Genomic DNA, 12,553 nt, shown 5'->3' with positions numbered 1-12,553 from the left:
AACGGGGTGGGGGGGTGGGGGAGGCAGAGGCAGTGAAAAATACAAGAGTAAAAATACAATTAATGGATTGAATTTCCTTGTTAACCAACATTTTGAAAGTGGCAGTAACATCTATCACTTGTGAATGTGAGCACAGCAGAAAGACGATGGCATAAAAATGATTCCTTGTTCTTCTGACTTTCAGCAACCACTTGAATTGAGTTCCTATGTCTTGCTTTTTCTGGCAGAGAGAAACACAAATAAATCTGGACTAATGATGTGAGGAATAAAAAACAAAACAAACAAACAAACACGCATGTATCTAGTTACAGGTATTTTTCTTGTCTCTAAAAAAATAAATACAAAATGATGTTGATTCTGGATCTTCCCTGGATAAAACAGTCCTTCCTAATGGAAGATTCAGTAATAAACAATAATCCAGAATGTCATTTTCTAGGGCCGAACTGTAAAATGTATTTATGTAAAGTGGACATGGTTCCTTGATTTTACATAAATAAACAAAAATGAAATGAACAAACTAGAACATGCCAAAATGTTCCTTTTATAACACACTGTCAGTGTTGGAGTGTGTTTAAGCTGTGTCCTGCTGATCAAACTTTGAATACTGATAAATGATACACAGTAAATGGGATTTAAAATGTTCCCTCCCGTGCTGCAAAATAAGTGTTTGAGAAAGGGTTCAGTTGACATTTCGGTGTTTACAGTGTACACATTTTGAACAGATGTGTTAAAAACAACACATCAGGAGTGTAATTCCCAAGTTGTACCTACATAAGTACCCTCTAACTACCGATTGCAATCCATTGATTTGAAGGTTGTCCTGCACATAACCAATACGTTGCTGCTTTTGAGCACACTATAATTATTGTTTAAAATATAACCATTTGTATTTTAAAGTGTGAAATATAAACGAACACATTGCTGTGAGGCAGCGAGGAAGGAGTTAAAGTGTACAAAAAACACATCTAGAGGAGGTGCGAGAGCAAGTGTCATTGTGTGTGTGTATGAGAGAGAGAGAGAGAGAGAGAGAGAGAGAGAGAGAGAGAGAGAGAGAGAGTAGGGGGGCAATCCTCCCGTTTGAGTTTGGAAGTGCAAACCTGAGAGCAGTGTGTTTTAGTGAAGGGAGGAGGCAACTGCGAAAGTGTGGACTACTGCGCTTGTGAACACAGCTGACAAGACAATGACAATATAAACTAAGATTATTATTTTTTTGTCTTCTCTCTAGCTGGACAGTTTAACCTTTTGGACTCAAGCATAGCACGGAATGGAATGGAAGTAACTTATTTTCTCATTTTACGATAGATAGCAATATAGCCCATGTGATTTGAAGCGACCGCTACTATAAACGGATGACTGCAACTTTATTGTGAAGGTCCCAAGGTTTTCTTTTTCATTTAACGTGTACAAACGAAATAAATCAGGAATCAGAAAAGGACGATCATTGCACCACAGCAAAGCGTCAGTTCTGAAGACTAATCGGCGCAGCATCCGCGCACAGGCGCACAACTCGGACCTGCAACTCCAGTCTGAGGAGTCGCTCCACTACAGGCATGTATGGTGAGTATAAGCTTAAGAACAGAAAACGGTTGTGTTTTTTGTGTGTAATTGTTTGTTTCTCAGTCCGATGCGCTGGACCTGATTATGATTTGCGTTATCATTTCCTAATTGACAAGTCCATGGTGTCAGTCTATTCAAAAGTGAAAGCGATTACTCTTTTCCCAATGAACTTAAACTGCAGGTTATATTTCCCCGAGCGCAACAAAATGAATGTCTGTAAGCTGCTAATATAGGTTTGAATTGGAGCACGTTTCTCATTCTTTCTTTCTTTGTATGTGTATTTGCATGTAATGTATGTCTGTATTTATTTATAGATATGCCCCAAAAGCCAGTACAGTACAATGATATGAAACCCTATTTGATCCTCTTACAAGGGACATAATCATTGTGTCTATTAAATCAATTATCAAGTGCATGTCATATCGCAATATGTGCCTGGAATAAGACCCTAATCATAAACGTAAACCATAAACGCGCACTAATGCGTTTAACAGTATATTCTGCTTATCACAGTAGAGTTACTGCCAGCATAAGGTATCTGATTCCATCCGGGCAGAGAGTCTCTATAATATGCAGAGGATTTTGTTTGCTTATTTTGTCTTATTTTAAATGATTTGTATCCTGTTTTCTGAACCACCTTAAAAAACTCTAGAAGATACCCTATAGAGATACATTCCATGAAGTCTTGAACAGAAAACCAAATTAGGCTTTAAGCTAATAGGCCAGGTTTCTTCATCTTCTTCTTGTCCATCCTCCTCCTTTTCCTTCCTCTTCTCCTCCAAATTCATACATTCATCAGTAAGTCTGGTGATATACTTGCCACACTATCCAGTTCCAACAGTGGTTTCCATTTTCCTCAAGTTGTGCGGTTTATGGCTTGACTGGGTTCCACAGTGCAATTTTTCCCTCTGTCCTGCAAAATGGAGGGGCTTCATAACACAATCCTGACTCCAGTTGTATACACAATACATGTAACAAAATATGTGTTTAGTCTTTAAGCGTCAGGCAGCACAGATATCTGCAGTTGTGTGTTATTTTGTTTTCCTCTCAAAAGTCGGACAACGACCTGTTACAATCTAAGATGGCAAAGGGAATAAGACAACTTTAAGCCCGAGCGCCTGAGTGGTGGTGACATTTCATATTGGTTGGTGTTTGCATGGTGTGCGTCTCGTTTGAGCATGTTTTGTACAGCTGCCAGCTCTTAGACGCTCACACAAAAGACTGGGACACCCTGGGGCCTAGCACACGGGAATCAGTAATGGCTTGAGCCCATTCAAGATCCCACACTCTCTCCGAGACGGGCTGCAGCACAAACAGCACAACCCATGACAGGCTTATACCAAGTCTATGGATGGCTTCCACCCAAAAAAAGGGGAATATTTCCAGGACATACATTTCAAAATATTGTTACCTGTTATTTTAAGAACAAACACTCTGACAGACTAGTGTTTATTCTTAAAATAACAGGTCACAATATTACTACTACTAGAAATGTAAATATTAATACTGGGAAGGATTACTTGAACAGCTTGAATAGGCAAATCTCAGCTAAGTTCAGTTTGATAGGAAGACATGTATTTGTTCATGCATAGGATCATGCTGATAGACCTGAAGCAATATTCCAATAAGAAAGCAATATGTTTTTTGTGTGTGTATTCTGTGTTGCAGTAAAGACATTCGTAAAGATGCTGTTACTGGATTTATGGACTGGAAAATTGCACTTGTTCTAAAGTAGTTTTTTTGGTCAATATTATGACGAGATGCCACAATGTAGTAACATTTTGAGGCCTGTTTTATAAATGTGGTCTATCTGACGCAGACACCTTATCTGTATTTGAAGGGGTTGAAAGCTGTCAAACATAGCTTGTTTGCTGAAATGGCCTGGAATCACTCACCTTCATTTCAGTACATATTTTCTAAATTCCCAAAAAACAAAAACAGCCTAAGTGTATCGCGGAGGCCATTTCTACTGTCAAAATAAAATTTGCCGTTGCCAGTTTGCCTAATTCAGATTTCTTTTTCAATATATTTTATAGGTTTTTTTCCCCCTAAGCGTCCACATCTTCACTTTATACAGGAATGACAATAAATTACCCAACACCTGAATCATATTCAGAATCTGTATTCTGTCAATTTTTGTTTATTTCCAATCTGTAAAGCATTCTGTGGCTACCCACAGTATAAATCTACACCTAACCTACTACAACCCTAACCTAAAGCCTGTGTTGACTGACTCTAACACTAACACTAACCCAGACCAAGATGTAATAGAGCTGTAACCCTATTGTAATTACTAAATACAATTTTAGTGTAAAATCTATCTGAATTACTCAATATAATTCTCATACTCATTAAAACAACATACATGTAATTATGAGACAATTTCTTTATGTATTTGTTATTACACAATCACTAGTGGCAGTGGAAAATGTTCTCAATAACAACTAAATCAATTAAATGCTGTCCTCCCATCAGGACATATTGCAGGAGGACATAAATATTGGACTCACGTTCAGTGAGATGTATTACATTGTCTAACACAACTTCCATTTAAGTTTATCAAGAGCAGGAAAAATCATAATAATTTAATTACTATTTTTGTTTTGCAAGCAATACCTAAATATCCATTGCCTTTCCACAATGGTCTATCTCTGTTTGCAGTGTGCACCATTGATTTCCATCCCTTTGCCCAGCAGTTTGATTGCTTCTAGTTTTTTAAGATCTGTAGGCTTATTTAGATGTGTATTTCAAGCTTGTTACCATATTATCAATACATTTGCTTGGACAGATATGAAGAGTTCAAATTATCAGAAATATCTTGCTTTCTGCTTCAGTTTGTACAGGAGCCAGCAGCTTATGAAAGCTAAAATGGATGTAAACACAACACAATGGCAGTATTATTTGTTGCCCTCACCCATGTGGTTTCCTTATGTATGCTTGTGTCATGTTTTGAATGGTAAGTGGTTAATACATTATATTTCTGTTTGTTTTCCTCCACCCCTATGACAATAGAATGATTTATTGACCTATTGACTCCATGTCATTAAATCAAACTGCCTAAACTGTCAGGTTACAGTTTCAGAGGGAGTGCTCTAAACTCCCCCTATAGGCAAATGGCGTGGCTTTTAAATCAGAAATGTTTGCTGCTCTTTAGTTTTACCAGTCCGGGTGTAGTTAAACACTGGGTGAAGTCAAATGGTGCTGCATCATGATTGAACTTCAGATAGATTGAATGGATCAGTAGGTTTTGCAAAGCCTGGTTTAACTAGTGAAATGAGCTGTAATGGATTCAACGTGGGGGCAATTTGGCCCATTACTGTGTTATGCTTTCTCTAGGGAGCTGTGGTGTCATTGTGTGTGAGAGAGAGAGAGAGCGAGAGAGAGTGTGTGTGTTTGTAGGAGAGATGGAGAGAAAGAAAGAGACAGAGAGAGGTCATGGGAGGTTATTTTGGGCCAGGTGATTGCAATACTATCTCCTAGAAAGTGGGAGACAATGTCAAAGACAGGGTAGGCAGAGATTGATGCCGACAAATTTCGAGAGTAAGCTGACCTTTTGGTTTGTGTTTTGGGACACCATGAAATATTGATTGACTGCAGCATGGAAAAAGGACTCCTGGTTTTAAAGTCGTTTCTGAGCTGCAGGCTGAAGTTATTTCGCCAGTTGATATATCTGTCTTTATCTCTCTATTTGTCTGTCAGTGTTACTTCCTTATTTGAGTTAAAATAAAATGGAAAATGATAAAACAACATCCCCAAAAAATCCATTCAAATTGAACATCCACAAAAAGGAAAAAAGGCTAAACATGTCCAATCCCCAAATTGTTTGGAAGAAAAGTGACTCCCTTTTTGCAACAGGGTGATATGATTCTGAAAAATCTGCCCAGCAGCTGGTTAAAGCTTGATGCTGCTTTTAAATGAATGTGCTTGGTGCAGTGTCTGCTGCCTGAAGCATTGCTGGAGGAAGTAGTTCTTTGGTAGAGCGCCTGGTTGACTAACCTACACCTCTTTTAATAAACAGGAAGCAGAAAGTCAGTTAATTAAATGCCCAGAAAAAGGCTTAGGGTATGTCTCAACAGGGATCTTCCAGACACTTTGGAACTTCGAAATTCGTTATCACTCATTTTCGTTTTGCTGGGAAGAGTGATTGGTTCGCTGGAATCTTGTTTGTCATTTTTCTGTTGGCTTTTATTTCTATGGGAGAGGTAGGGGAGAGACACCCTAACCCCCACATCTTAGTTTAAAGATGTGTGTTTTTTATGTAACCTAAAAGGATGTTTTTTATTTTTTGGTTTGTACACCAGGGATTCTGGCCTGTTCTTTCAGATAATTGGATTTCATGGAGCTATACTGACAAATGAGGTTGTACTCCATTTCAAGATAAGCTCACCATGCCAGATTCAATCACTTAATTTAAGAAAAACTTCCATATCCACCATATCATAGGTGGTTGCCTCACTTTATGTGAGTTCCTTCCTGCTTTTCAAGCAATTTGCAATCCATTGCAGATATGAAACACTATAAAAATGAAAGGTATTTTGCTTGTTCTGTTTCTTCATCATCATCTTCTTCTTCATTATTTTCAAGCAGCCGCCAGCTGAAATTTCTCTCTCTCTTCCGAAAGGATTGGCTCCATGGCTAATCTCCAAAATCACACACTCTGTAAGTGAAGTATAGCTTGTGAAAATAGAAACCCTCGAGCTCTATTAGTAAACAGTTTTGACATTTGTTGTCTTCAAAGCAACCGAATCGTTCTTCTGTAGTTCACAGTATCCAACAGAGCTGGGGAAAGCCAATTCCAATTTCTCTGCAAGCTGTTTGAAAACGGAAAGTTACAGACTAAATTAAGTATATTAAAAAAGAACATAACTGACTGATGTGTAAAGAGGAAGGAACTGCATAATTTAAGGAAGTTTGTTTTTATGATCACAAGTTTTTAGTAAAGAAATAATAAATAAATATTTCATTATTTCTTTATTTTATTTTATTCTATTTTCAACAGATCTGGATAATTTTACTTGAAGTACTTTGGAAAATCTCAGTGCTTAGATAACAATAAAGCACAGTAGAACACCCCTTCTGTTTCCCCATAGCGCAGTCATTCCCTAAACCAAAACTAAAAGGCAGAATTGCGCAACTGATCAGTGTTTCCTATTAAATGACTGACGCATGGCGAAATTTTCATCAAGCAACATGATGAAATTCTCTATTAAATATATTTGACTTGGATGATGTGTGTCCATATTATCTTTGGAAAAGGAAATTAACTTATATTTTAGTACGTGGGCAAACATACACACACACACATGCACAAATATGTATTTATTGAGGGCAAGGCTAAAGTAATAGGGCTGAATTAATGCTCTGAGTCACATCTCGGTTGGAAATCCGCATGTGAAAATGTTGTCGTTTTTATTGAAGTCATTAATTCTCGACCTGGGATGTCTGACTTAGCCCCTGTGCACATGCCTCTGGGTTTGCAAATCCCATTCTGTCTGCCAATGAAGCATGAAATGGGGAACGAAACAAGAAGAAAAACAGCTTCTCTAACCCGGTGCCTACTTAAGGTCACTGCTATTCCCTGGCACTTGACTGTGTTCTGAGAGAACTGTTGAAGTATTGTCACAACATTGCTTGCCAGACAGATTGCTGCATTTGTATTCGTAGTTGAGGATGGCATTCTCCTATGGGACCTATAGGGTTCCTTGCTAGCCTTGAGCTTCTAAGGTTTTTAAAATCCACCTATTGTGCATGTCAACTAATCTCATAATTCCCAAATGAACATGTGACAAAAATGTGCAGGGGGGAGGGACAAATTTGGCCTGTATTGTTGGTTTAATCTTGAGTTACTTTTTTCATTCTTTTGCTGAATTTAGCCTCAATGTAAAATGTTTTGGTGCCTCATCCCAATCTCAACCTCAACCCAGCAAAACATCCAATCAGGTGCTATTTAGAGTTGTTAATCCTCATAAAGTAGAAAGCCTTCATTCTTCTTCATGCAGCCCGTCTGGAAACGGAAGGGCATGTATTGTTCTCAAAGATCAGATCTGAACGGCATTTCATTCCTGTTGTTTTGAGGAAGCAGGTGAACTTCTGGGGGAATTCTCTCTCTCTCGCTCTCAGTGTTTTCTGGTTGTGCGTGCACACAAAACAGGTGCACTCATATAAGAACTTGTTCTATTCTACCACTTTCTCCTCGTCCTGTTGGCTAAACACGCCGCAGTGTGGAATTTGTTCCCACACGCTCTTAAATAGCAGGGTTTAGCGCTCACAACAGCTTTCTCCCAGGTATAATTGCGCTGATAACAGGGGTGAGCAGACAACAATTTGTGATGGCACAAATCCCCAGCAAACAGTGTCTAGACTTTAATCGCTCCCCAGAGTTGTAAAATAGAAAAAGAGCTGAAAATGTGCACGAAAAGGGCACTGTTTTCTTTACTTTGGCTTTTTTGTTTCTCCCACTGCAAAAGGAAAGACATATCTCTTCTCCCCTTATCATTATTAATCTCCCCTAGCCAGAAGCCTTCCTCAGAAACCCACGAAGTGGTCACTTGGGCGTTTCAGACTGATTATTTCTAGCAAGATCGTTTATTTTTAACATTCCAACGAATAAGGTTACTTTATTGCTTTTAATCTGTGGGGTTATATATGTGGCCTGCCAAACAATATATACCATTAACTGAAGTGGCCCTTTACAGTATCTTGGTGGGGAACAGTGCTCTGCTGTGTAAATCATATGACCTTATTTTGGCAAATATATACACAAATTCATATACCTTCTTAACTGAGAAATTTAGGATTGTGGTGAAGGACTTAAGGAGACAGTTTTGAAGTTCCGTGTTTTACGATACAGGCCTGTTCCTGTACTCACCAAAGATCGACAGATAACACATCCATGCTGGAGACCCCACAACTGACATATGGGCTGCCATGCCAGTCTCCACAGAGACCAGCACCAAATTCCAATTAAATATTTACTTTTACTTGAAGTGACTTAAAACTAAGTTAATGACACTTAAGTAATTCTACCTTGGAACCAAAACATGCTCATGCCATGTTTAGTCTTAAAAGAAAGAGCATTGGCTTAAACAACCATTGGATCATTTATATTTCACATACAATGCAACATTAACATTTGGTAAGAGAATTATTCACACATCCTAATTGATCTTCCACTGTAACATCACTGTAAAAGAACACCTGGCTTGGTAAGGTCATGCTTTGAGGGAATTGAAAATGTAACTGATAGAACTAAAACTTATAGAGACTAAGACAATATAGAGAGTTAGAAACTCTAGGTAACATTTGAACCATTTTCACATTCCTCAAAGCAATCACACCGCCAATACACATTCTGTAGGAATCAAGGGAGAGGAATGGCAAAGACTGCTTCGATTTGAATTTCAATTTTATTACCCCAAACCTGAACAATCAATTTGGAAGGAAAGAGATTAGAATCTCTTTGTCTAAAACATATAAAAACAGAAAGCTAAAACTAGCAATTTGGTGTGGCACAATTTGGAGTGGAGTGGAGTCGAACAACCTGGGAGAAGAAACCAAGGAGGTGAAATCCAGGAAGACTGAATGGAACAAGAACCAGAACTTCTCCACCAAAAACCTGAAAGCTTTGCAGCCGTCCTCAAGTGGACGCAGTCTGCCAGCCCTCCCTGCTATCAACTGTCTGCATAACTGAATCTCAGTAAACCACACAGGTAGTATATTTCATGTACTAGTCAAGAATTAGGTAAATCACAATTACATAAAACCTAGTTGTGTATGGGATCTAAATTGTAGGAAAGGGTAGCTTAATTATAATACTTGTTTGTTATTTTACATGTTTTGTGCCTCGAGTCAAAACTTGAGTATTGATAGATCTCCTCTCACTCTTACTTTTAATATTATCCACCCAGCTTGTCTCTATCGTATCTTTGCAAATACATGTTGTCTATTTACATTTTTAATAAACCTATATCTTGAAACAGCCTCAAGGTTAATTCATGCAGATCAACCTCACCGCTGATCTGAGTTCGTCTTAGTAAAGTTTTGTGGTAACGTGCGTATCACCCCAGACTCGTTTTCAGAGAACTTGACCACTGAGGTCTATATGTATGAGGGTCACTAGATAACAGGAATTTTTCAGCAATTATTACCTCTGATATTGATACCAGATAAATAAGCCAAACACCAGTTTAAAGTCCTGGTGAAAGTACTTACTAATAAAACAATAACTGTAAGGAAAAATTGAAAACAATTTGTCCATTGCAACATTTTGCCTGTATCTTAATAGTTCAGCATCCATTCATTTAATTAAACTATTTACAGCTCTATGGGGTCTTTGCCTTGGCTCCTTTCTCCTCCTCCTGTTCAATTCCAGACATCCCCAATAGATGTATATAGACTCCCTTGACTTAGGGAAATAGATCTGAGCATGAGGACGAGGCCATTGGATCCCCCCAATAGCTGCTGCTTGCATTTGGGGTGGAAGAGGGATGCAAAGCGCAGAATGCTGTGAAAGTGTGTTTTTTGCTGGATACTTAGTTTAGACGGAATTGGGAGATTGGGATTGTCGTCGTCCCGAACTTCAGTTTAAAACTCCATTCACCAACGTAAGAGACCTGAAAAGATTCACAAAGAATCAGACTTCTGGGCTTTTTGTTTTTAGCAGACTGTTTGCTTAAGTTCATTGTTTTATCAGTTCTTTGTAAGCAACATTTGAGTTGGGTTTGTTTTTCTGACATGTCTCCCATGTAAATTTTAAAACTTAATTTGTGCAGAAAAAATATTCTTAAAGTTGTCAAACTCACTCTGTTAAAATATATGCATGTATTTGTTCAATCTTTTTCTTTGCCTTTACATTTGTCTCTATTTGCCTTTAAGGCTAAGGAGATGGTTAAGCTGGTATGAAAAGATCAGGTAAGCAAGACAACAACAAAAAACAAAAACAAATGTCTCATGCCACTGTGGTGTCACAGAGGTGTGTGTGTGTGTGTGTGTTTGTCTGGTGGGGGGTGATGATGTGAAAATGATGCATGTGTGACAAAACACACAGCGTGAAACCGAGCACACCCAACAAACAACAACGCACTCCCCATTAACTCAATAGCCCTTTAGAACTGTAGTGCAAGAAGCTGGATGTTTAAAGGTTTCTAAAATTAGGGTGTTTCATCTTACTCTGCCTGATCTCTCCAGTTCCTCAACCCCGCTCTCAGTGTGCTAAATTAAATCTCTTTCCGCTTAGAGTCTAGATGCTATCATTAAGTGCTGTGGCCGTGATCTAAGTGTGTCGCGGCAAATCCTTTATCATAGCCTCCTTGATGGTTAAATATAGAAATAGTCCACCTATCTGCAAATCAGTGTCATAGTGCCAGCTAGTCACATCTCAGAAACACCCAGACAGACAATGTCTCCTGGACTCACCTTCTGAAGTCAGGAATGGAATTTCCTCATGGTTTATTTTTCCCTCATTTTGTGCGTCTTCATTTTGTCTCCACAAAAAATCCTAATTTCCCTATAATACTTATTAACGGCATTGTTTACCATTTATATCTGCCACAGAAGTAGTTCTGTTGTAGTGTGACACAATTTCCAATACTTTAATATAAGAAATAGACATGACTTTCCTTGTTCATTTTATTACAACAATAAAGGTCATATATAAGTGGCCTGCTGCATATATATTTATTTGTTTATCAGTGAATAACCTCTTTGTTTTTTTCCTGTTAGGTAGTGTCTTACTCACGTCCTGTCCTAATGCATGTATTCGTCTTAACAATCCCCCTGTTGTTTTCTACTGAGATTGCTCTTTGCCTGTCCTGTCTTAATTGCTCTGCGTTTAGGGGAGAAAATGAACAGATCTCAGTATAGTGAATTTCTACAGGCTTTTACCAGTAGCTCTAGTGACATGCGAGAGAGCAACAGAGAGGATGGGACTGCATGGTTGGGAATGGGGAGTTAACAGCTGGACTCAATGATATCTAATGTATTGGAAGTTTTCACGATGTGTTTCATTGAAATAAGCATGTGAATGCAGTGAATTAATCCCTCTATCCATTGGTTTCACTTTTGAGGATTATAGATGTTTCTCAGACATGCAAAATGGGCCCAAGAATCTGTATAGGAAAGATTAGGTGTGGCTCAGGCTTTTTCCTGTAAGGTAACATTTACTATTCAAAAGTGCATTTTGTTTTGCAGTAATATTACAATCAAAACAGCTGTGCAGTGTCCTTTCTCTGAGAGAAATTAAAACATGATTGAACTAAAAAAATAAAGATAGAGACCACTCAGAAAAACAGGCTGCAGAACGAACAACATTGACCAATATGTTTTACCTCGGTATGTGCTATCAACTTTGACCACAGAAGACTGTTTGTGGATGTGGCTGTTGCTGTGGAGAGAGAGATGACATTTTGTTGTTCTGGTAGCTTTATGTATGTGGACAGAATTGTATCTATATGTGTACAGTGTATATGGTTAAAAATACCTGCCTCTGTTTCCAAACTGTAATCAAAGCTCAGCTGGCACTAATTGGTGTTCAGAGAGAGCCCCATTGCATAGCAGTTTGATGCAGATTTCACTAATGAAGCAGAAAACCTATTCATTTAAAAATCACAATAAAATCTATCTGTAAGATCTACTCAGTAACACGTTTCAAAGTTGCACATGAGCCTGCTATTCATGAAACCTGAAATGGCTAAAACTGCAATGTTTTGGTTTCCACACGGCACGCTTAAAGATAAAAATAAACACCATACGCCATTTTATTACACATGTAAATTGCCAGGTCTGAAAATGAATACTTGCAGAACAGACATAAGTGATCCACACATAATTAGACATGAAGTGCCCAGTTGAGTATATCATCATGCATGACTCATTGTGCATACATACATATAAAATAATATATAAAATATGAACACTTCAAGCTTGGTATGTGAATGTGGAGCATAATTTTCTCAAAACATTCTCAGTTTCTGCCGCAGTTGTTTTTCTTCACATTTGT

The 12,553-nt window shown here is 38.2% G+C and overlaps 1 protein-coding gene across 1 annotated transcript in view; it reads left to right on the top strand.

Moving 5' to 3' along the window:
* The first annotated feature begins 1,067 nt into the window (after positions 1 to 1,067).
* Positions 1,068 to 12,553, top strand: part of gpr4 (G protein-coupled receptor 4) — a 29,300-nt gene continuing 17,814 nt past the window's right edge. Inside the window, exon 1 of the mRNA XM_066703925.1 lies at positions 1,068 to 1,557. The gene's annotated coding sequence lies outside the window, so the exon portion shown is untranslated. The remainder of the gene's footprint in view (positions 1,558 to 12,553) is intronic.

This window comes from Amia ocellicauda, chromosome 5, assembly GCF_036373705.1.
Source record: "Amia ocellicauda isolate fAmiCal2 chromosome 5, fAmiCal2.hap1, whole genome shotgun sequence".
NCBI lineage: Eukaryota > Metazoa > Chordata > Actinopteri > Amiiformes > Amiidae > Amia > Amia ocellicauda.
This window is presented reverse-complemented; position numbering and strand designations above follow the sequence as displayed.